We start from the raw sequence: 25,418 nt of genomic DNA, 5'->3' as shown, positions 1-25,418 counted from the left end.
ATGCTGACACATGCTGCCAACATGGACGGACCTTAAAGACATTATGGTAAGTGAAATAAGCCAGACACAAAAGGACAAATACTATTTGTTTCTACTTTTATGAGATACGTAGAGGAGTCAAATTCATAGAGGCAGACCGGAGAATGCTGGTTGGCCGGGTTGGGGAAAGAAGAATGGAGACTTATTGTTTAATGAACACGGAAGTTTCACTTTGGGAAGAAGAAAAATGTTCCGGAAATGAATAGTGGTGATGGCTGTACAACAATGCAAATGTACTTAATGCCACTAAGCTACACACTTAAAAATTGTTAAAATGGTAAACCATTTATATGGCTTTAAATAGTTTAATCATAAACTATTTAAATGTATATAAATGGTTTACCATTTTAACAATCATAATATTTTATACCATGTTTTTATTGTGATATATATATCACTATATATAATATATGTGTCACTATATATGTATATATCCCTATATATATATATATATTTGTTTGAAACCCAAACACCATTCAGCTGACTTTGGCTCCTCAGAGTGAATATGAGGATCTCTACAATGTTTTTATAGGACATTTTTTATTGTGGTTAATAAAAAAGTGCTGTAAAAATACTGTGATGGTATTCCAAAAGACTTTAGGCTTCAAATAAGTATGGGGCACATTCCCTGGACTACAGGTACTTAACATGCAATTAGGGAGATAGAAAACACACTAAAAAGACAAATAACAATCCAAAGTACTCTAATTGAGGCAAAAAGCAAATAAACAGGCACCAGTGACGCCACAATTTGCCGGTGATATTATCCAGTTTGTGGACATTCGCCGTAACTTACACAGGCCAGATGTCTTGGGTCAGATCGTTGACAAAGACTGTGACCTGAGGTTTCATTCAACAGCACTCAATAACAGAGCATGATTATTAAACGCAAAAAACCAAGAGGCTCCCAAAGACACTTACTGACTGACAGCTTCATCTCCTGGGCTTTTTGTACTTCATCATGCAAACAAAGACAATGTGAAACTGTTACTATAATTAAGCACTTTCCTTATCCTCCCAGAGCAGAACTGCATTCAAGATAAAGGATAATGGCACTAAATGAACAGGTTAATTAGAGACAGCATTTACCCCTGCAGGCCTTCCACTGGAAACACCATTTCACACCATTACATCACACAGGAGAGCGGGGCTCCAGGGACTAGCTCCTGAGACAGCCAGTGACCAGAAGAGAACAAAGCAAGCAGAAGAGGGAAATCATGCTGCCCTAACTGACACGCACGTCCACCCAGGATATCCCCGCCATGTTTCTCTAAGGCATGAGCTGGCCAACTACAGTGTGCCTGCCAAATCTCACCCACAGTCCGTTTCTATACAACCTGTAAATTAAAATGAGTTTTTGCGTTTTTAAAGTATTGTTTAAAAAAAAGAGAAACAAAGAATACATGACAGAGACCTGTGTGGTCAAAAAGGCTAAAATATTTACTATCTGACCTTTTATGAAGAAATTTGCCAATTCAAAATGAAAATAGGAATTAAGCAATGTGTTTGATACCACAGAAAAGGCAGGTAAAGCAAATTGCAAAATGTTCACATGGAAACATTTTAAAACTCCAACCCCATCACCAATTATCATCCTATAAATAACTGGATGCAGAGGTGTCCTTTTCATTCATCCCTTTCTTCAGCAAAAGTGCTCTCTCCCTGTGGCCATCTGGGAAGAAAGCAGCAGAGAAATCTGAGCAACTTGCTCATTCAAGCAACTTTTTTTATTTTAGCGATGAAAAACAAACTACTCCTCCGTTCGCACCTCCCACTTTCTAAAACCTGGCCATTATTTCAAGATTGAACATGTTCTTGTGAAAATATTATGATTTAAGGTGATGACTACTATTATTCCACTGGTTTGGGGGTATTTAGGAATGAGTTTTTTGTTTTTTTTTGAGACGGAGTCTTGCTCTGTCTCCCAGGTTGGAGTGCAGTGGTGTGATTTTGGCTCACTGCAAGCTCCACCTCCCGGGTTCACGCCATTCTCCTGCCTCAGCCTCCCGTGTAGCTGGGACTACAGGCGCCTGCCACCACGCCCAGCTAATTTTTTTGTATTTTTAGCACAGACGGGGTTTCACCATGTTAGCCAGGATGGTCTCAATCTCCTGACCTCGTGATCCACCCGCCTCAGCCTCCCAAAGTCCTGGGATTACAGGCGTGAGCCACCGCTCCCAGCCTAGGAATAAATTTTAAAATGAGTTGCAAGTAGAAGCTTGGCAGAAAGACAGACTTAGGTAGGCACAAGTTATTGTATGTAATTAGAAAACAGCTGGTTTAGAATTTGCTAATTCATAGCAGTTCAGGAAATAAAGCAAACCTCAACAACCCCACCAAACTTAACACACTTGTATTCTGAATGTTGCTCAAAGCCCATTCAGAATCTGCCATTAATTCAGCCAATGTTTTTCTTCCCAGAATAATAAATACTTTCTTAAGCTAAAATGTGGAATCATTACAAATAAAAATATTGCTCTGGACTGACTGTAAGTGGATTACATATTTACTTTGCTTTATTGAAAGGCCCATGAGGGGAATGGCCATAACTTACACCTTCTCTTGCATTCCATACTACCTACTTAGACATAAAATTGGCACTAAAAAAATAAATTCTTGTTGATGAAATAATGAATAGCCAATACAAAGAATGGTAACCAGCAAATGAGGCTGGTTCACCATTGCCAGGTACACACATTTTAATGTGGTTACTGGCAAAGTTGAAATTTCTTGGCTTCAGAGTGAGGCTCCAAAGTTCAATGACCTCCAATGGAATCTCAAAACAAAGTCAGTGGGGCTTCTAATAGCTCTCTCATATCCAAATGATTTTGAGATAGAATAAATCTCTATCATATATGTGTTGTTTCACAAATATTTCAACATTTAACATATTGAATCTGTATGGTGTCTTTTGGATAAACCCTCCCTCTGAAAGTGTTGAGCTTGAAAAGGGCTTCTGACTATAAGCTCACCACCCAGAAAATGTGTGATCCTATCCTGGATTATCAAGGAAGAGTTGAACAAAGGTGCAGGGAGCATCAGGGCACTCCTAGGAGGAGCAGGTAATGGGGCCTGAGTTGGAGCAGCTGTTCCAAGTGCTGCTGTGCTACTGCAGCCTTTCTACTGGGTCTGTGGATGACAGTTTCCCATCTGCGGAGTATGGCACTTGGTTTAGGGAGTTCTTGCCTCATCTACTTACAGTCTGTGTGCATGCGCATGTGCAAACACACACATACTGACCTCAAAGCCAGGCTTGATATTAGGGTAAAATGGTGTCTTCAAGGGATGCAGGAAGATGAGGACTTAGTTACTGTAAGTGGAAAAGATCTCAAACTGACCAACCTTAAGGCCTTACATGTCTTTCACCTTTCTTCTGATAATATGAATACATTTTTTAAAAGGAAAATATGCCAGTTGAAAGGTGACTCATCTTGACCCCAATATAATCACTTCTCTTTTTACCTTGTAAAAAGCCAGTCCTGCCTAAACACTTATTTTCCTGCCTTTTGACTACATATCAAACTAAATGTTACTTACAAGCAATTGACTGCAAGTTTGTTTAACAGCAAGACATCCCTTCAATTAACTGCCCACTTTTTTATTGGAGTTGACAGGCAATACATTTGTAGCATCTCAGCTGATTACATGAAGTCTTAAGTAGTTATATAGCAATTGGTAAAGAAAAAATAGCCTCCATCAATCCTAATAAATAGGTTTTGTGGTTAAGAAACCCCACAAGGAAAAGAATTCAATAATTTCAAAGAACTTCATGTTGAATGTTATCATCATTTTTCTTTTTAAATAGAATACATTGTTAATTTCATTAATTTAAAAAATGTCCTTCATCCCCCTTTTAGAGACAAAATTCTTGAGACATTAATGATTTTTTCCTCAGACTCACTCTGCTTCATGCAGAAATTCTACTTCTCAGAGCTTTCCTAAAGAAATGATCAACAATGTATACTGAGATTTGGCCAAAAAATACATTTATAACTTGCCTGTCTAAAATGGATAAAAATTATAAACTAACACTGCATTTTAGTTGCAGGAGATAGGTTATATAAAAGTATAGTTAATTCACACATACACACTACAGTCATTAGAAATGACATTCCGTATAGACCATTCCTGGGAATATGCTCATGAGGTAATGTTTAGTGAAAAAACAGATGACTTCTAAACAGTATACACTATTCACTAAATTATGTTCACTAAATATGAACAGAAAAAAGACTAGAAAGATATAAACAAAAACCATACCAATTTTATTAGTGGGGGGAGGACTTACAGGTGATTTTTATTCTCCTCTTTGTACTCTAGACATTTATATAATTTACTCATTTTGTAATAAGAAAAAAAGTATATTTTAGCAGAGGAAGAGTATTCTCCCACAGGTGTTAATTAGATGATATTCTAGACTCAGAATTGTCCAGCAAACCCTCCTAGAAGCAGTAACGTTCTTAGTGAGGATAACTGCCCACTGATGCCAGTTCCATCTTCTCTAGATTATTTTGAGAGCAGAAAACAGAAAGACAGTTTGGAAAAAATGCCTACCCCTGCATTTATAAACAAGCAAATTCTCAGTAGTAGGAGGAATCATTAAAACCAACCAAAAATAAATAAATAAACCCACCCTTGTTATCCAATATTCACATCGCAGAGGTTTTATATCCACACATTTTCAGAAACCAAGAGGGAGTCATAAACCCAATTCAATTTAATTGGGTGCTCTCTTGACAGAATTGTTATTAATAAGATCGTATTGTACAAACCTCCCTGAAATCCCAAATGCTGCTGCCTACACCAGCAGAAACATTTAACATCCAACATCGAGCACAGCACATGCAGTTGTGTCTGCTCTTCTGTCCTGGCCCCTCCCACAGACCCTCTCATCCTTCTTCTCCTACTCCCCCCTGGTTTCTCAAAAAAAAAAAAAAAAGCTTGTCTTGAGCAACCTCCATAAATTATTCACATGATATTGCAGTGTATGTCAGCAATCTCGCAGTGTTTAAAAAACTTAACTACAAGCCAATTAAAATGTAAACTGAGAAAGACGGATGGAGCTGGTTGCTCTGGTGTGAACTTGAGCAGCTCATAACAATATGCACTACAACTTCCAGACCTGCTAATTTGACAGCTACTTTCATCAGCAGACCCTTGCCCTTCCCCCATGACTTCTTCCTCTTCTTTTTAATGTAGTGCTTCTCCCAGGACAAATGGCTCCATATCCTTCCACATTCAGCAGATTAGTCCCCTGGGCCTTGCAACCAGCCCAAGCTCTCAAAGTGGAAGTTATTAACAGAAGTGGTTTTTTTTTTTTTTCCTCTTTGTTTTAAAGGATGTGTAACATACCTCTCATTTTCTTTACAGGTTGCAGTTTAAAATACTTGTATTGAAAAAAAAAGGAAAGGAAAGAAGAAGCAAGCAAAGATGAAGTGTACAATGAGAAATGGCCAGGAAATGTGACAGCTAGCCAGATAGAAAGGATGTGCTATCATACAGGTATATTCCCCCTACTGTTTGTTTCCATTTCAATTCTTCCGTGATACTCTTTACATCAATGATCTATATGCCATGCTTCCACTTAGTCTAGATTAAACGAATGTGAGACTAAACACAACCAGTGCCTAGTCTGTTTTTGAGAGGAAGAGAAGGCCTGGATTACTGTACAGTTTTTTAGCTCCATTAAGACAAAAATATGGGTTCCCTAAAAAAGCACTAGGACACCTTCCTCCACAAAACTCAACTTGACCTTTCCTGCATTTTAAACCTTCTATAAGAAATCTCAATCTACAATGAAACCAAAGCCATCTCTGGCCAGGTTGGCATCAGAACATGTCGAATTACTGACATTTCTGCATTATCTACCTCTTCTTTCTGGAATATCAATTTTCATTTTCTGAAACTGTGTAGTCCAAATTTTAAGTTGGGGATGTAGGACCCCTCTAAACAAGAGTCTGGACAACGGAAAATCATTCTTTTCCACATTGGAAACTTTGTGCCAAGCTAGCAGAATAGTATTCCACTTTAGTTCCCATCCTTTCCAGTTTTTTGAGTAGACCTAGAATTTTAACAGAAGACAAAAATGGTCCTCAATCCCTATAGAGAAAAAACATACTTTAGTCCTAGAGAAATCACTGGGCATATGGTAATGAGACATCACCCTGATTGATCTATTTGCTGTCATCTGTACACATCAGGTCAATTACAAAGGTCAAGGACTGCATAGAAATGGCATGTGTTCAAATCAACACAACCATAAAAAATGCTTGTATCTATGAGCCAACTACTAGGATATTTATCAGTGACTCATTACATCAATTTACTGTCTTATAATAGATAAACTAATCAATGACCTAATTCATTACCTTGAAAAGCATCACTGTATGTTGAACTCAAAGAGACTGAAATAATTAGAAATAAACAAATGCCTCATGTGTAGCCAATATAAATGGGAGAAAATGAAGGAACTCAACTCTGTGACAAAACTTTTAAATTGGGGTTTAATTGGGGAGAAATAGTTAATTGATTTTATGAATCACACGCTAGGTTTTCCTCTATCATTAGTTGGAGAAGACTGCATACTGCAATTATGTCTCACATCTATTTGATCAAATTCAGTTAGCAGGTGTCTCAGAAAAGCTTACAGGTCAAAATAAAGGCAGATGGTTATCTGATCAGTGCATGCAATCAATAAATTCATTCTACTATTTAATCTTGCTGAATTATTTACAATGGTGTCTTTCAACCCTCACAGTGCATCAGAATCATGTGAGGAGATTTTTAAAACTACAGATACCTGGGCTATATCCCCAAACATCCAAACATTCTTTTTTTTTTTTTTTTTAACTCTGAACTTTTTATTAGCCTCCTGCTCCCCAAAGGGTACCCTGCTTCTGCTGGCTTAATGCCTCAGAACTTTGGTGTCGTTGGTCTCAGACACCACTTTGCCATCCACTATCCGGCAGATGGTGGTCTTTTGGATGATTTGCATGGAGTTGCTGCTGTCCAAGGCATCACCAAGATTGAATTCCTCGCCATCTTCCAGCAGGCGGCGGTAGGTGGCAATCTCAGCTTCCAGCTTGACCTTGATGTTCAGCAGGGCCTCAAACTCCTGGGCCTGTCGCTGTCCCTCTGCCTGGGTCTGTGCCAGCTCTGACTCCAGGTGCAGCAGGATCCCATTGAGCTGCTCTATCTGTAGGGCGTAGCGGGCCTCCACCTCCCTCAGGCTGTTCTCCAAGGTGGCCTTCAGATTTCTCACGGAGTCCAGGTCGATCTCCAAGGACTGGACTGTACGTCTCAGCTCTGTGAGCATCGTCTCAGCAGCTCCAACCTCGGTGGACTGTGTGGTGACCACTGTGGTGCTCTCCTCAATCTGCTGAGACCAGTACTTGTCTAACTCCTCTCGGTTCTTCCGAGCCAGCTCGTCATATTGGGCCCGGATGTCTGCCATGATCTTGGCGAGGTCCTGAGATTTGGGGGCATCTACCTCCACAGTCAACCCAGAGCTGGCAATCCGGGCTTGTAGGCCTTTTACTTCCTCTTCGTGGTTCTTCTTCATGAAGAGCAGCCCCTCCTTGAGAGCGTCGATCTCTGTCTCCAGCTGCAGTCGAGTGACATTGGTGTCATCAATGACCTTGCGGAGCCCATGGATGTCATTCTCCACAGACTGGCGCATGGCCAGCTCTGTCTCATACTTGACTCTAAAGTCATCAGCAGCAAGATGGGCATTGTTGATTTGCAGAATGATGTGGGCATTGTCCACAGTATTTGTGAAGATCTGAGCCCTCAGGTCCTCGATGATCTTGAAGTAATGGCTCCAGTCTCTGACCTGGGGTCCCTTCTTCTCGAAGTGCTCCCGGATTTTGCTCTCCAGCCTCTGGTTCTCTGTCTCCAGGCTCCTCACTCTGTCCAGGTAAGAGGCCAGGTGGTCGTTCAGGCTTTGCATGGTCTCCTTCTCGTTCTGGATGCCTCCCATTCCTGCCAGACTCCCGGCCATCCCTGAGGCCAGGCCCCTGGACCCCATGCCGCCCCGGAAGCTGGTGGAGTGGGACACGGAGATCCGGGAACCAGAGCCCCCGGCGCCTGCATAGACACTGGCCGCGCTGCTGACCGGCCGGGTGCTGTAGCTGGGCACCTGGACAGAGCCCAGGGACCGGTAGTTGGTAGAGAAGGTGGAGCGAGTGGTGAAGCTCATGCTGTATGGGAGGAAGGCGAGACGACGGGACTCAGGCTTTGCCGACAAAGATCCCCAAACATTGTTATTCTATTGGCCAAGGATAGGGTCTAAACACTGGTATATTTAAAATTATTTTTCAGGTAACTCTAAGTTCGTGCTGCCAAGGACTAAGAATGGTTAGTCAGAATGAGAATAGTAACCTCTGGTTATTCATTTCCATGGAACATGGCAACATCACAGACTGGACAAACTATAAAAGGCTGTGTCCAATTGCTTCTTAGCCTTTAACTGCTTGAAATCCTCCTATCTGCATCAATCTCTTAATATTTATTTCTCAGTCTTCTGTCAAAGCCCTCAAACATGCTTTTGCTTATGCCTTAGTTCTGAAAATACAACTTCTGATCATGGAAATGCAGACTAAAACCACAATGAGATACCACTTCACACCCACTAGAAGAATGGCTATAATAAAAAAAAAGACAAGTGTTGGCAAGAATATGGAGAAACTAGAACACTCATACACTGCTGACGGAAACGTAAAATGCGGGCACTGCAGAGAATGGTCTGGCAATTACTCAAATGGTTAAATGATAGTGACTCTGCAGTTCCACTATAAGGTGTGTATATGTCTAAGAGACATGAAAACATGTCCACAAAAAACTTACAAGTGAATGATCATAACAGCATTTTTCATCACAGCCAAAAAGTAGCAACAATCCAAATGTCTATCAATTAATGAATGGATAAACAAAATGTGCTGGATCAATTTAATGTAATATTATGAGGCAATGTAAAGAGATGAAGTACTGACATATACTACAACATGGATAAACCTTTAAAACAAGTGAAAAATAGTGAAAGAAGTCAGCTGCAAGGACCATATATTGTATTATTCCATTTGTATGAAATGCCCAGAATAGGCAAATCTATAGAGATGAAAAATAGAGGGTTGGTTATTTAGGGCTGAGAGCTGGGGCAGTGGAATGGGCAAGGAAGGAGGTATGGATAGGGAGTGCAGGGTTTCTTTTTTGAGTCATGAAATTCATTCAAAAATTGATTATGGTGATGAGTATACAACTCTGTGCATATACTAAAAAACATGGAAGTGTACACCTTAAGTGGGTGAGTTGTGTGGTATGTGAACTATAACTCAATAAAGCTGTCTAAAAATATAGTAAAGAGGTTTCTGCTTTGATGCCTGTGTTGGCAAGACCACCTAACCTCCAACATCCTACTAGGGCAGGGTTGTATCTGGCTTGGTCACAGCCCTTGCAAGGTGCTAGGCTGCACTCCTAAACGAAGCCTGTTGATAGCATCATTAGATTCTAATTGTACATCCACAGGCTTGCTCCTGGTTCCAACATATCCAAGTCTTCCTCATCCTAGTACCCTTTGCATATCTGGTAGTCTCTTCAAAATGGGGATGGGCAAGCAAGACTAAAGACCAGGACTTTATGCTGAAGGTAACAGGAAGTCATTCAAGTCTTATGGGGAGTGGATGAGGAGAAGATACCTGGATTATTTATTAAGTCTTTTAACTAATCCTTCTCATTATATGTTCTTCCCAACTGACCAAGTGTACCTTGTCACAGTGCCATTCCTCATGCAACAACTTTAATTCCTGCTTTCCTTCCATATTGTACCAACTCCTTATAATAAGGTTGCAACCTGTCAGTTCAACCTGATGTCCCATAATTTCTTGATCTAATCAACTCCTCTTCTTTCTGACCACTCTCCTTCTTGTCTTCCCCAGAAACCATTTTCGCTCCCACCATCAGCCCTTTAATGATACCATCACTCTGGTGCCCTCCTTCCCTTCCTTTGACACCTTCCAAGGTTAATCTATTCATCAAGTCCTAGGTTTAATCTCATCTGTTCCATGAAACTCTTCCCCCAAAATTATACCAATTAGGGCAATAAACGACATATATGAAACAAACCCCAAACTCACAGAATGAGCTTTATTGCCCCTCTGACCAAACAATACATTCTCTGAGAACAAGAATAAAATCCTAAATTTCTCTTGATTACACCTAGTGCCAAAGTGCTAGGCCAGCAGCAGATGTATTTACAGACTGACTGATAAAAGGGAACTCACTTTTATTTCCAGGGATAGATGTACAATCAATTTCTCTCTCATATTCTCTCCCTGCGATGGTTTCTCTTCCCATTCCATGAAAGCCTGTTCTTTGTGCATTTCCTTTTCTCTAGGCTATGTGCTGTTACAGTAGAAATCACTCCCTTGGGAAAATTATTGATGGGCAGCTTCTAATTTTAAGCTGAACTAAGAAACTGAATCACAGGTGTATTACCATTTCATTCTGCATGGAGCCCTAATGATAAATATTTAACCAGAACAACTTCCTTTTCCTTTGCTGCTATGTTCCCGTTTAATTATTTTAACAAACAGCTGTTCCAAACATTTACCACTCTTTTAAGACCCCTCGTGCTGCTTTTGGTGGATCATATTTGTGCTGCCTCCTTCACTGGGAAAAAGAAAAGCCACTGCTGTCCCTTCCCTATTTACTTATACCTATAGCTCTACTCATTGTTCTGGTCTTGAGCATTGATCACCAAATATTTCCTGTGCTTCCCCAATTCCATGCACTTTCTTGGCCTCCTGAGGTCAGAGGTAGCCATGTGACTGCTCTATGATGACTGCAGAGGCAAATACTGAGACAAAGCTCCCATCAGGCTGTGTCTCCGAGGGGCAGAGATAAAACAGAAACCTCTTCCTAATTAATGTTGGCCATACAATATGAACAGAGAACCTCCGTTGCATTAACAGACTTAGAGTTAGGGCTACTTGTTACTGCAACATATCCCAAATTATCCTGCCCAATGCCTCATTTTATCACTGTCTTTCCCTTCTATTACCCAGGAAAACATGTCCAATTTCACTTTGAAACTACTCCTCTACCTCTAACCCAAATCCCATGTCTACTTGTCTGTTTTGTCTGAGGTCATAGGCATCATCCTTTCCCTCTTTTGGGAAATCTCCCTTCCTTACAAGAATGAATGAACAAAAAACATCCTACTAACAGTGAGTGCCCTCTGAGTTCTAGATGTTTTCTATGTCATAATTTCATTCAATCCTTAAAGAACTCCAAGAGGTGGGTAGTACTAATCTCATTTTATACATGAGGGACCTGAGGCTCACAGAAGAACTTGATCAAGGTCTGTATCTATTAAATAGTTGGCCTGAGATTTGATCTTCTGCCAGTCTGATTCCAAAGCCCTTATTATCCCAGAGACATACAGGTGTCCCAGCCTACATACATATTCAATTCACCCTCATACACACACCCACTCTTCCACTTTGCTTCTCTTTTCAGCCAGGGTTCTTCTTCATTTCTCATTACCCTAAACATTGAATATACACATATTCATTGCCTCCATTTCTTTATTTTATTCTTTTCGAATGATTCTAACCCAGTCTCTACTCTCATCATCTGCTGAAAGAGTTGTTGCTAAAGGTCAGTGGCCTTCTATAATAGCTAGCAAAGTCAGCGGTCTTCAGAAGATTCACGTCTTTCTATCCTCTCTATGGTCTCAGATATTGCTATCTGCACTTTCTCAGAACTCTCTTCTTTTGCAAAACGACTCCTTCCAAGATATCAAATAATACCTCTGACTGCTTCCTTTGATGAATATTCCTCTTCTAGCCATCATTACTGAACATTTCCAAAACTATGTTCTTCATCAGTGATTTCAAAAATCAGTATTTCTATTTTTTTTTTTTTTTAAGACAGAGTCTCGCTCTGTCGCCCAAGCCCGAGTGCAGTGGCGCCATCTTGGCTCACTGCAAGCTCCGCCTCCCGGGTTCCCGCCATTCTCCTGCCTCAGCCTCCCGAGTAGCTGGGACTACAGGCGCCCGCCACCAAGCCCGGCTAATTTTTTGTATTTTTAGTAGAGACGGGGTTTCACCATGTTAGCCAGGATGGTTTCGATCTCCTGACCTCGTGATCTGCCTGCCTCAGTCTCCCAAAGTGTTGGGATTATAGGCATGAGCCACCACGCCCGGCCCCGCCCCCCGCTTTTTTTTTTTGAAGAGTCTCACTCTGTTGCCCAAGCTGGAGTGCAGTGGCGCCATCTTGGTTCACTGCAACCTGTGCCTCCTGGGTGCAACTGATTCTCGTGCCTCAGCCCCGAAGTAGACCATGTCTAGCTAATCTTTATATTTTTAGTAGAGAGGAGGTTCTGCAAATGTTGGCGAGGCTGGTCTAAAACTCCTGGCCTTAAGTGATCTGCCCGTCTCAGCCACCCAAAGTGCTGGGATTACAGGTGTAAGCCACCCGGCCCAGCCCATAAATCAGTATTTCTAATCTTAACCTTTAACTTCAGGATCCAAACTTTGTTAGCCAAAGTTCTCCACCTGGATGTTCCACAGGTACCTCAAACTCAACATCTCCAAAATGAACTGATTCTTCCTCATTCTCATCTTCAACTCAATCCTCCCCCTGTATTGGACATACTCTCCTATGCAGTCTTTGGGGTTAGGTATCTCAGAATCACCTTTACCTCCTCTCCTCATTTGTTTCTCCGTTCTCCACACTTGGTCAGTCACTTAGATCTATCCACTATCACCTCCAAAATATCTTTGGAACATTCCTTCCTCTCAAATGTCACTACTGCTGCCCTAGGTGAATATCAACTCTCCTCTTAAAAAGCTCCTGTGATTTCCCAGAGGTTATCAGCATCACCTCACTGAGATCCAAATCTGATTTTTAGTCTTCTGCTTAAAAACCTCTGCAGGATTTGGGGCCTAACCTACTTTCCTGCTTTATCTCTCACTATTTCTTTTCAAAAGCCTCTATTCCAGACATACAAATAGGGCTACCTAGTTTCACAAACATACCATAGACTTCACCTGCTTTGCTCACACTGCCTCCACTTTCTCTCTGGGGAGCTCATCCAACAAGACAAGAGTTTAACATTGCTTCCTCTAGGAAGCCTTTCCTAAACTCACAGCAGCTTTAGCTACATCCTTCTTTGTGTTCTCTTGTCAATTTTGTTCATGTTTGTATTATATAACTTATAATGTGTTGTGATATTTGCTTATGGATCTGTCCCTAAGAGGAAGTTTCAAGTGGTGTTCAATTAGGTCACAGGGAAAAGACTCAGAGGCAAATACAGGAGAACTTTCTCTCTCTCTCTCTCTCTCTTTAATAAATGAAGGACTGACATAAGCTTTGATTTTAGAGATTTAACATATAAAATACACTTGGAAAACCATTTTACTGAAACGTAAGTTTCTTGAAGTCAGATATGTTACTAAACGTGGAAGCCCCAGCGTGGTGACTGCCTTATGGTAGGTACCGAAAAGATGTCTCCCAAACCAGTGAATGAACTTTGGGCAGTGCTACTTCCCACTGTCTCCTTCCTTTTGAGCTTTTATGGTAAGTAAAGGATGAAAGTTAGTAATTCCTTTCCAGGTTGCCCTGGGAGACCAATCTGGTCAGGAACAAATCTGGTCATTAAAACTGATAGTTGTCATCAAAACAGCATTGCTTTAGAAGTACAAAGTTTTCTTAACAGCTTTGGTTCATTACTAAAGTAGGTATTATCTTAAAATTGATCTTATCTGAAGGTTAAACACACTTAGTTCCTTGTCAGAACACTTAACTCTCCAATATGGTCAATTACCAGATAATAGTGTCCACTTTCTCATGTCTTACTACTTAAATGGTCTGATCAATAAATAAGTACACACTGCATTATTAAGAGCTTGCTGATGTCAGACACGAATGGAAGGAATCTATGAACTTCTAGCCTTTAAAAAATACCATTTAAGCTCTCTGTCAATTGAAGGTGCTTTAATATTCTTTAAACTTCTGGTCTACACCACAGACATCACATGCAAATGTACAGATAAGTTTCTCCATTTGTTCTGAGCTTGAGCTTTATTTCCCTTAATAAGGGAATGCTTGACCACATGTATTGTTTCCTCATGAAACCACAAAATATTTAAAAATATCAAAGTGAACATTATTCTAAATGCTATGACCTAATGGGAAATGAGAATATTTGTATCCTGGTTGCTGATGGAACTTACTCTCTCTTTTGAAGAGTAAAGAGGGAAATTCAGGGCAGATAGTCAAGATACTAGGGGAGAAAATCTGAACCAATTATTCCTTCACCAAGTATCTTTTCTGCAGAGTTAATGTCTTAGAGCAGAAAGAATTTTGGTCACAGTTAATTTTTAAAATTCCTACTAATCCTTTTGTTAATAGGCTTTCCCAGTACCTTTCTACATTTACATAGGATGTCTAAACTGAGCGACTGCATGTGATAAAAAAGGAAGTAGCACGCCAACTTTACCTACAACAGTATCACTGCTGAGAGATATGTGCCAGCCAGGTAATTGAAAAGTTTTTAGCATTTTAGTATCAAGACTTATCCATAAATAAGAAATATTTTATTTCCTTAAAATTACATTGAACACATTGGTCAGTGTTTACACAACTGGTTCTGCTTCTGTCTCTAATTTGTGAATGCCCATGACCAGAGAGTGTTAACTAAATGTTTTCAGTCAGAAAGAGTTCTTTATAAATGAGTCTGATCTACCTTTCCTAGACAAGGAAATGGAGTAAAAATAAGTTAATAAATTTATTTAAATTAAAATATTTATTTAAAAGAACTTTTGAGCCCCTTTTTAATATTTATTTATTTTATTTTTTATTTTATTTTTTTGAGACAGAATTTTGCTCTGTCACCAGGCTGGAGTGCAGTGGTGCGATCTGGGCTCACCGCAACCTCTGCCTCCCAGGTTCAAGCGATTCTCCTGCCTCAGCCTCCCGAGTAGCTGGGACTACAGGCACACACCACCATGCCCAGCTAATTTTTTTTGTATTTTTAGTAGAGACAGGGTTTCACCATGTTGGCCAGGATGTTCTCAATCTCCTGACCTTGTGATCTGACCGCCTTGGCCTCCCAAAGTGCTGGGATTACAGGTGTGAACCACTGCACCTGGCCTAATTTTTTTTTAAGCTTCTATTTACTGACTGCCTACTAGGTGCTAGAGAGTTGAAAAACTAAATGCATTTTTTTCTAATCTAGACAACTAGAATGCTTTTTAAGTAAGCCAGTCTCCCTTCCTTCCATGTCAACGTGATAATCGTCAACGTGACATGTGAAGGCATATGATTACCATCAACTTGACCATGCCCTTCCACAAACCCTGCTGAAGTAAAAACAGAACAGATTAATCACTAAAACAGACCCCATTCCTATGATGTGTAAGGTGCTCTGCTGGCTGTGAACACAAAATAACACAAGGCATAGTCTCCGGCTCTGAGTAGTTTGCAATCTACTAAAAGAAACAGGATTCTAGTAATAAAACATAGCCTAAAAGCTAGCTAGCTAATTAAAAATGAGATAAATAGGCTATAGGACTAGAAGAGTCCATAGAAGGAGCAGTTCAAAGAAGCTGGGAGACTTGGGTTTTCAGGAAAAAATGTCATTTGAGCTGAACTGTTTCATTTTTAGTTTGCTTTGATTTTGTTAAAGTACAGAATTCAGAGAAGCATAAAAGAATACAGTATGGACTATGTGGGTGCAATATATGTGGAACATAGGGGTGAAAAACTTGAAAAGTATAATTAATTATATAAATACCTGTAGAGTTATGGGAGAAAAATAAACAGCAAACGAGAATATTTGGGTATTTCATCTGCATAAATATCTTAATTTAAATAAATAATTCTTTCTAAGAAATTAATACTTATTTTAGAGCAATTAAAAATAAGACTATCAATAGCTTCAGATTTTCCATAGTTTTTGATATAGCAATTCTATTTCCAAGAATATGTCTAAGGAAATCCAATAGTCATCTAATAAACACTCAGATGAGAAACCAGATAAATCCTAAATGTCCAACCATTAGAGACTGGTTATGTACATTATTTTAAACCCACAGAATGGATCCAAACAGAGGTAGAACGATAGTTAATACAATGAAAAGATACACTGTACTTACAAATATCAGGAGGAATAAATGCATCTTATTAGATTACCGTCTGTGTATTAACAAAAAAATTATACACACACACAGAGGGAAAGATTGAGAAAATATGTATCACAAAGACTTCTGTGCCTTTAGTTCTAAGTGGGGCTGATGTCATCTCAGAGTTATTGAGATAATTTATCTTTCTTTAACACCCTGTCTCTTACAGAGGAGTACCTGCCTCTCTCCCGCCTACTGCGGACGCCTCCATGTTCACCACTGCAGCTTATGTATCTCCAGGTTTTCATGCCTTGCACAGCTTCTGAAAAATGTCCTTAAGTATCTGTTGAAAAAATGTTTAAAGCAATAAAACAAGGAACTACATGAAGCATTTGGAATGTTAGAATGTACAATGTTGATATTTCTCTTCCTTTAAAAAGAACTTTCTGATTAAAAAGTAAAATTGAAGAGGAGAGAGAAAGGGAGGGAGGAAGGAAGAGAGGAAGGGAGGAAGGGAGGGAGGGATGGGGGAAAGAAAGAGGAACTACTATCCTGTCACATATAAATACTCCAACTACTTAAAATGAATTTCTCCTGCTTGAAGTATCAGCGAACATACTTATTTTATAAGGCTGCAAGGAATGTTTCACTTTCCCGGGGAAGAAACATTTGAAAACCAGATCCTACTACAGTATTTCAGGATTTGAATGTCTTCTTTGATGCACAATCTCAATGTACTGTGTGGTTCAACCTCTGTTCAGTCTTCCCTGACAGGGAAGGACAGTCTGGAAAGGGAATGAAGTGAGAAACAAAGTGGAGAAAGGAAGGGAAGAGGAGAGAGACAAGGGAGGGAAGACAGGTATTTAATATTTGGGAACTAACTAGGTTCACTTCCCACGCCGGTCTGGTTCTTGTTTTATTTGAACTATTTCACCAGTCCTAATTGTCATCCGTGTAAACACCCAATCTAATGTTAAAAGGAACCATTCCTGCTGATGGAAGTAGTTAAGTGACAGTGCTCTAGCAATGAAGTCCTGAGTTCTGCATAAATCAGCATTTGTCATCTTTTCAATACTAAGAAATTTTTTTTGGTATTTCCAGGAAAGGCCCTGTTGGGTTTACATAATAATCACTTTGTAGACTCTAACTTCTCCCTTTGAACTGTCAAAGGGTTAAGTCTACCCTAAACTAGAATTCTTTAAGTTTGTGTATGAGTGTGAGAGCATGGGTATGTATATGAATATATGCTTATATACATATACATATACTTAAAACTTATCTTCTTGAAGTTCTCTGATTTCAGCAAGTTTTATTCTATTTAGTAGCTTGCAGAGTTGAACAAGTCACAGGCAGAACCCAGCCATCTAGCCATATGAAAAATCAGTTCAACCAGGGAGCATGTGTTACTCCCTGAATTGGCTCAGTTGAACACCTTTCTCCCTTTGTATTCATCCTACCCTTGTTTCTTTGGTGGATGACTGTCCTCCTTGGACTGTATAATTTAGCACTTTTGGGGTGCTGCTAGAGAATTCAAAGGGTGGCAGATTCTTCTAGGAAGCATGAGGGCATCTTAGGAACCTAGTCATTATTTAGACTGGAGCATCAAAAGTTAAGCAGCCCAGCAATGCTCTGGAAAACAGTCATGAATATAAGCACAGGCCCACAGATCACAACAAGTGCTTGAAGAAAAGGAGGCTAAGGCATAATGACAAATGAATACTGAGCCAAAAAACACGAGCAAAATACTTTGCTCTGTCGTCATTATCTGACTTAATTTTCCAAGAATCGATTTTTGTATGGGAGGCTAGGGGTAGCTGAGGACCCTTTTAAACAAATCTGCTACATACTTGCTTTTTTACCCAGGTGGAGATGAGAAGAAATACCGGGAGGACTCTGGTTAATGCTGGTAGGGCTTATAGAGAGAGGATTTTTGTGTGTGGAATCATTTTGGAGAGCACGTTCACAGCACGTCCTAAGAATGAGGCTGAAACTCCAGAAAAGAGCAGCTTAGAGGCCTCTGGGTAGAATGTGACAATGAGTCCTTCATGAACACAGCTCACGGTCAGCCTTCAGGGAGATGCAGCACTCCACATGGCAGCTCACTGGTCCTGGCTCCGTTCCCTGTTTTATCTCACAAGCAAGGGTGCCAGAGAAGAGAAGTCAGTGGTGTACGGAAAAGAGAGCAGAAAGTCATTTAGAAGATCTAAGATTATGTACAATTAGTCCCGCTGCCCAATTTTGAGTCAGGTGACTGAGAAGGCTACCATGGGCCAGGTGTCATATACCTGTCACAGGTATTATTGTTGTTTTCTAGTGTGTCTGAAAATGTGGTCTCCTAATACTCTCCTCTTGAGATAATGAAAAAAGCTGACTAACAAGGACCCATTTTAAGATATTTGCTTAGGCCGAGCTCAGTGGCTCACACCTCAAGTCCCAGCACTTTGGGAGACCACGGATCACTTGAGGCCAGGAGTTTGAGACCAGCCTGGACAACACTAGGGGTTTCTATATCCCAATGAGATCCCCATCTCTAGAAAAAAATTTTAAAACTTAGCCGGGCATGGTAGATGCACCTAGTCCCAGCTACTCAGGAGGCTGAAGTGAGAGAACTGCCTGAGCCCAGTAGGTTGAGGCTGCAGTGAGTTATGATTGCACCACTGTACTTCAGCCTGGGTGACAGAGTGAGACTTTTATTTTTATTTTTTTAAAGATACTTGCTTATTTTCTCCTTTCAAAGCCAATACTAGCATTCTTTGAAAGCATCTCATTTACACAATAAACAATATTAACCATTGTCTGTCAGACAAAGATGACAGAATAATTAACCTACATATTTTTAAAAGAAGATCAAAATCATAAAAGCATGTGCTCCCCCTACACAAAAGTAAGTGGCAACTGACAACGACCTTCAAATACTTTAAGGACTATCACTGCCACATCAAAGTCAGAATTCTCATTGTTAAAATTTGGGTAGCAGCACAATAGAGAAAACATACTACATTGGCTTCTGGATAGAGTTTTTGTCCCCTTAACTTCATTTTAGAAACTGCTGCGTTTTGGATGTTGCTTGTCTCCAACAAAACTCATGTGGAAATTTAATCCCCAGTGTGACAGTGTTGGGAGATGGGGTCTAATGGGAGGCTTTTGGGACCTGGAAGCAGATCCCTCAAGAATAGATTAACACTCTCCTTATTCTCACTCTCCAGGGACTGGATTAGATCCCTCAAGAGCAGGTTGAGATAAAGCAAGGGCGCCCCTTGGGTTTCATTTCTTCACAAGTGTCTATTTCCCCTTTGACCTTCTCTGCCATGTTTTGACCAGCATGTGGCCCTCAGCAGAAACCAAGCAGATGCCAGTGCCATGCCCCTTGAACTTCCTAGCCTCCAGAACCTTGTATTAAATAATCTCTTTTCTTTATAAATTACCCAGTGTCAGATATTCTGTTATGGCAACATGACATGGACTAAGACAGAAGCCTATGAACCATATTCAAATTTGAAGGGAGAGTAAATTACAGTAACCCTTTGGACATTAGACATACTATCAACAACAATGCAATTATCATCATTCTTTAAAGAGGTTTAACAAAGATGTACTTTAAAATGTTAGCAAGCTTCAAAGTCCTTTACTTTGTTCAAACTATGTCAATATAATGCTTTGTTTCTTCTCTGGACTCTAGAAATTGAAAACATTCCTAATTTGATCTTTCAGCTGCAATTTTCCTTACATGGTTCTTTCACTGTATAGCAGAGCATTCCTTGTGTCTGGTTAGCAGTATGCTATACTTTAAATGCTAATGGAAAAAACAGATTTATTAGACAAAATCCATCACATCTTTTGCACAAGACCCCAGCTGACTTTCAAGTATTGAATCTAAAGACTAAGCCTTCACATCTTGTGTCCGCAGACACTGATGAGTTAACTAGCTCATCATTTCGCTTTTCTGAAGGAGAGCTGGATCAATTTTATTTCATTTTATTTTTGCAGGACATGAAGTGTGAGGTTATGAAGAATGAAATGAAAAGGCAGAGGCAATACAGGTTAGATCCAGCCCCTGCCTTGAGACCACACATAAGGGGATCCTTTTTGGCCCCTCCAGCTGTGTCCTTCCACATGGGGCAAGAATCCATGAAGATGTGGGGATGGGCCCACCTAGCTGGCACATTCCCCTTTAGGACCATGTGGTGCACACCAAGGACACAGGACTCCTCTTCCTAGATGGCCTAAGCTCCTTCTAGGACCTGCATAGGCAGGTTTCTACCCTGGAAGCCATCCTCACAAGGGCAGGCCATGCTGTTGGTACACACACCTATAGACCTGAGGGTGGTCAACAGGCAGCTGTTTACTGGGCTGGTGAGGGCCAGTAAGTATGGGTGGAGCTTGGATGTGTGGGGTGAATGAGGTGAGGAGCAAAGCTCCTCACGGTTCTGGAAAGAGTAGTGAAGAGAAGTAAACTGAGCCTCCATGTGTATGCTTGCCTTGCAGATGTGAGATGTAGGCCTGGAAAAAGGAAACTTAGGGATGGAAGTGGTTTTAATGGTGCTTCATTTAATAAAGAATGGCATACTGTTTAAAACTCTTTCCCTTCACTTGGGTCTGTGCATCTAGATCAACAAGAGAAAAGTTACCAGGGTGAGGGCTGATAAGAAAATACTATTGGCGTAACTGGTGATTTCCAAATAAACTCAGAAGAGTCAACTACAGGAGACAAAGAAATCAATAGATGTAACCTTGTCCAAAATTCTGTCCCCAACACATACCCACCCACCTGCTCATCCAGAGTGGGCTATGGACTGTGACCACTAAGGTTATAGACATTCTAGGTCATCGCCAACCTCCATGCTCTCAGTGGTTTAAAGGATTTGCACCTCCCAAACCAGTTTCTGGCTACATGTTCCGGTTCCAATATACACCTTTTAAATTGGTTTCCACTTGCTAGTAGCTTTTGCTTAAGAAAATTTAATGACGATGCATAACACGCACCCTTCATGTAACATACAAAACCTCAGAATTGGCTTTCTTCCCTATTTTAACACATTTATTGTAAGTGTTAAATTGCAGTAATTCCCAAGCTCACCCCCTAAGAAACAAAGCTACCTACATCAAGCTTACTTCATATTGATTTTCTAAAGTATCAGGCCTAGACATCTCCTTCAATACTTAAAAAGACTGCGCGCGTTTACAGGTAAAACACATAGGTCTTCACTGAGGCTTTTGGAAGGGAAGGGTCAAGAGTGTGCACCTCTTTCAAGGGAAGAGGAATGCAGTTGCCAAGAGAGTTGCCAGACAGATGGGAGACATGTTGTTCTGGCACAATTAGACCTCAGGAGTTCAACTATGAGACATAAGAACAATTACAAAGTAGTAATGGATGGGAAGATGGGACCCAGAAAACGTACAAAGATGGACAACATTATAGGTTTTAAATGGCTCTCTTGGGTCAGAACATAAGTCATACTTTCAACAAATAAGGGAGGCGGCTGCCAGTGAAACTGGGCCATATCTGAGTAGAAAGCAAGCTTGAGCACCTTGGGAAGGCAGAGGAGCTGGGCACCTGGGGATGAGAATGCTAGGCTCTGGGCCACAAAGCCTGGCAGTGTGAAACATTCTTCCCCTGTGTGGTTTGTTCCCGCCTACTTCAATACCATCAAAATGTTCCTTACCCAAGTGCCTGCCAAATCTGCCACCAGTTACAAATGTTGGCCAACGCTTCCCACTTAGAGCCCAACTACTTGGGATCCCCTCTGTTCTACCTAGTGAACTAATTCTGCTACCAAACTGTCCCACACACAATGTGTCTCCTTTGTTTTTTAATGTGCTCCAGGAAACATTGGGAGCAATTTTCTGGAATTTATACAACATTCCTCAAGGGGTCATTTTGAAGCAACAGGAAAACCTTCGTGAAATTCTACTAAGGAACTGGGACTGGTCCAATTTTCCTACACAAATTTTTACTAGATGGAAATCCAGAAGTTTTGGCCACCTCTATCCATCATAAAAACGCCCTTTGTTTAAACAAAGTCTCCACTGATGCATTTTCCAGCACATAAGGTAATTTTCAGTGTGGTACAAAACTCACTAGGGTCCTTTAAAACCAGGGGTGGGGAGAAGGGGGGAGGAGAAGGAAAAAAGTACCTACACAGCAGAAGCCTTTATGATCTATAACTGAGTACACACTGCATTTGCAATAATACCACATTTAACCGCCTGGGTTGTAATACAGTAAGTAACCCCCTCACAACACTGACCAGCCCACAAACAGAACCAAGAAACCTGGCAAGGAATTCTATCTGCAATAACAAACCCGACTGGCAATAAAAGCCATCTGTACAAGTGCCAATTATCCTTCTCCTCAAATGATTAGGTTCCATCTAGTTTTGCTGACAAGCAAGTTATGCCACATTTTAATAGGCAATAAAATGTATTATTAAATAATTAGTAGCTAAGAAACAGAAATTAGAGGCTACTTCCCTTCACACACATCCCCTAGTACTTCAGTCTATTGATGTAAAGCAACTTGATCCTCCAAAGAGACAGACTGAAACTTGATACAGCAGTTTACTGTGAGACAATTATGAGGCTAATGAGTGTTCACAGAGACTGAAGCAGGAAAGAAATCTAGAAAATTCCACCTAACCCTAGTTATGTCTGATCTGTAGCAGGGTCTCAGAGGAGCCAAAATTTCTTCAAACCGCTCCTTGTTCTGAACACATTAATTAAACTGTTAAAGGTAAAGGAGTATTGATGTCTTTCCCATCTCCCCACTTCTCCCCGCAGGTAGTGTCTGGTACTTGTTCATCCCTAAAGGTACAGTTGCACTAACTGAAAAAAGCCCCACTAAGACCAATTAAGGTCTTTACTAAGAGGCTGAAAAGAAGACAAATGAAGGCAGAAAGCCCGATTACAAGGAACCTTTGTACAGATGTAAAGCAATTACAGTGGTCCCGGGGGTAAGGCAGCATGGTTCCAGAAGCACATGATTTTACAGCCTGTCTAAACTTGGAACAATCTATCTTTTTTTAGGTTGAGAATAAAAGTGAACCCTATATTAGTGTCATATATCAGCTGCAGTGCCTGTGATTGGTTCCCCCATGCCTGCTAGAGCCATAAAGCTTCTCAAAGATCCCCAGTGGAAGGCAACACCATTATACACTCTGCTCTCACTGGCAGGGAAAAAAGACCTGCCTCGTGTCAGAAGTGCTTAACAGAGGGGCTGCCTCCGCTGCACAGACACCCAAGAGATGGGCGTCCAGGAGAGAGAGAGGGAGGTGGACCAGGAAAGTGGTGGACAGGGATTGGAAGGGAAGGCAAAGGAGGACCTCAGGAACTGGAACTGAGAGGCACTCTCTGAAGACATTTGAGGGGGTCGCTGTAAGGAGAACAAAAAGTCCTCCCTGATTATCCTCTGGAGACACTTTAACAGCAGCCACATTTTTGTCATTAGCCCTGTTTTTGATCTCGTTAATGCCTGGCATGTCAGTGTTTTATCTTTCCATACTTGAGAAGAGCCAACAGATGGGCTCTTGGTAGAGACTCAGATGTAAAAATTTGTACTTTCTGTTGGATTTCTGGAAGTGAAACAACCAGAAAGGGAAGGAAGGGTCAGAAATTTGTGCCTATTCCTCAATAGTTTAGGATCAGAAACTCTCCAGACAAGAAAAAAACTCCAGAAATCTCTCTCTCTGTACACACACACACACACACACACACAAACACACATATATAGCAGCCTTTTCTAACAGAAATATAAGGCAAGCAGTACAGGAAATTTAAAATTTTCTAGTAGCCACATTAAAGAAATGAAAAAGAAACAAGAAGTAAACTTTAATAATATATTTCCTGTAACTCAATGCATCCAAAATATTATCACTTCAACATGTAATTGGTATGAACACATTCTTAATGAGACATTTTACACTATTTTATTGACTAAGGCTTAGGAACAGGGCATATGTTTTACACTTATGGCCCATCTCATTTGGACTCACCCCATTTCAAGTGCTTAGTAGCCACGTGTGAGTCACAGTCACCGCCTGGAATGGTGCAGTTCTGCAGTGACTGCTGGCTGGGGATCCTGGCCCACGACTTACCAGCCATGTGATGGTGCATTAATTACTCAAGTTTTTAGTCTTCAAATTGCTCATCTGTAAGTTGGGAATAATAATAAGACTTTACCTCACCGGATTGTTGAGAGGATTAAGATAATCCATGCCAAAAGCGAATGACAAAGCCTGGCACAGAGTATGCACTTAGTAACTGTTAGTTGGAACTTGTACTATTATTTTTATAAACCAATCTCAAGTAAAGAAAGAGTTGTGATCTCTTACCAAGACATGTTTTATGAAAGCTATTAGGAAATATTCTGTTTGAGGTTCCTCATTACTCTCTGTACTTACTGAAGTTGCCAAATGAATTTTAATAGTGATTTGAGATTCAAGCAAAATGGGCCTTGAAGACTTGGCCCTGTCAGTAATTGTTTCCATTAGATGATGTACCAGGACTTTGTATCTGCTCTACACAAGGAAAGCTAGACAGGGACAGGAATGTACTGAGTGAGAAACTTACATCTGCTAGAAAGATCCATGTTGCCAGACATCAGCAAATGCTATCACACTTCTGTGATTAGCAAGAACAGTGGCTTTAGGTAAAGAGCTGATAATTGCACAGATCATTTTGATTGTTGATAACTAATAACTCACACCAAGGAATGGCATTAAAAACCGGTGGCATTTAACATTCAACAGACAAATAATTAACTTTTAAAGTTAGCCAGTAAAAGAAAATGCCAAGGCAGGATGGCGAGGCAGAGCTGACAACAAGAGAGGATACAACGGGACATTAATTAGGTACAAGCAAACATCTTCCCTAATAGCTCATGTTCTCATTCCCAAAATGTCAACAATAGATATTAACACCAGATGCTGGCATTACATCTCCCCTGACAGTGAGTCTGGGCCATGTGTGTGTGCTCAGAGAAAAGACTCAAGTGATTGAGAGGAAAAATCCAATGGGACAAAGGCTGTGTTTCCTTCTCTTAAATAATTTACAGACCCTTTATGAACGGTGGGTAATGGGAGCCTTCAGGGGACTTAACTAAAACATGGGGAAGGAGAAAGATCGGATCAAGTTAGACACTGTCCACACATAGGATACTTGGTGTATGTCCTGCTTGCCTGGAGGTTCCCTGGGTCAGCCACCCTCCTGCAGGAGGCTAGGAAGGTACCTCTCCTGTGTGATATTTGTAAGCAATCTTCT

The 25,418-nt window shown here is 40.6% G+C and overlaps 1 protein-coding gene across 1 annotated transcript in view; it reads right to left on the bottom strand.

The window, feature by feature from the left end:
• The window catches only part of AUTS2 (autism susceptibility candidate 2), a 1,211,676-nt gene that overhangs the window by 417,730 nt on the left and 768,528 nt on the right, over window positions 1-25,418 (bottom strand). The gene's annotated exons all lie outside the window — the stretch shown is intronic.

Source organism: Colobus angolensis, unplaced genomic scaffold (genome assembly GCF_000951035.1).
Source record: "Colobus angolensis palliatus isolate OR3802 unplaced genomic scaffold, Cang.pa_1.0 Scaffold122, whole genome shotgun sequence".
In the NCBI taxonomy this organism is placed as follows: domain Eukaryota; kingdom Metazoa; phylum Chordata; class Mammalia; order Primates; family Cercopithecidae; genus Colobus; species Colobus angolensis.
Note: the sequence above shows the minus strand (reverse complement) of the source record. Positions and strands in the feature narration are given on the sequence as shown.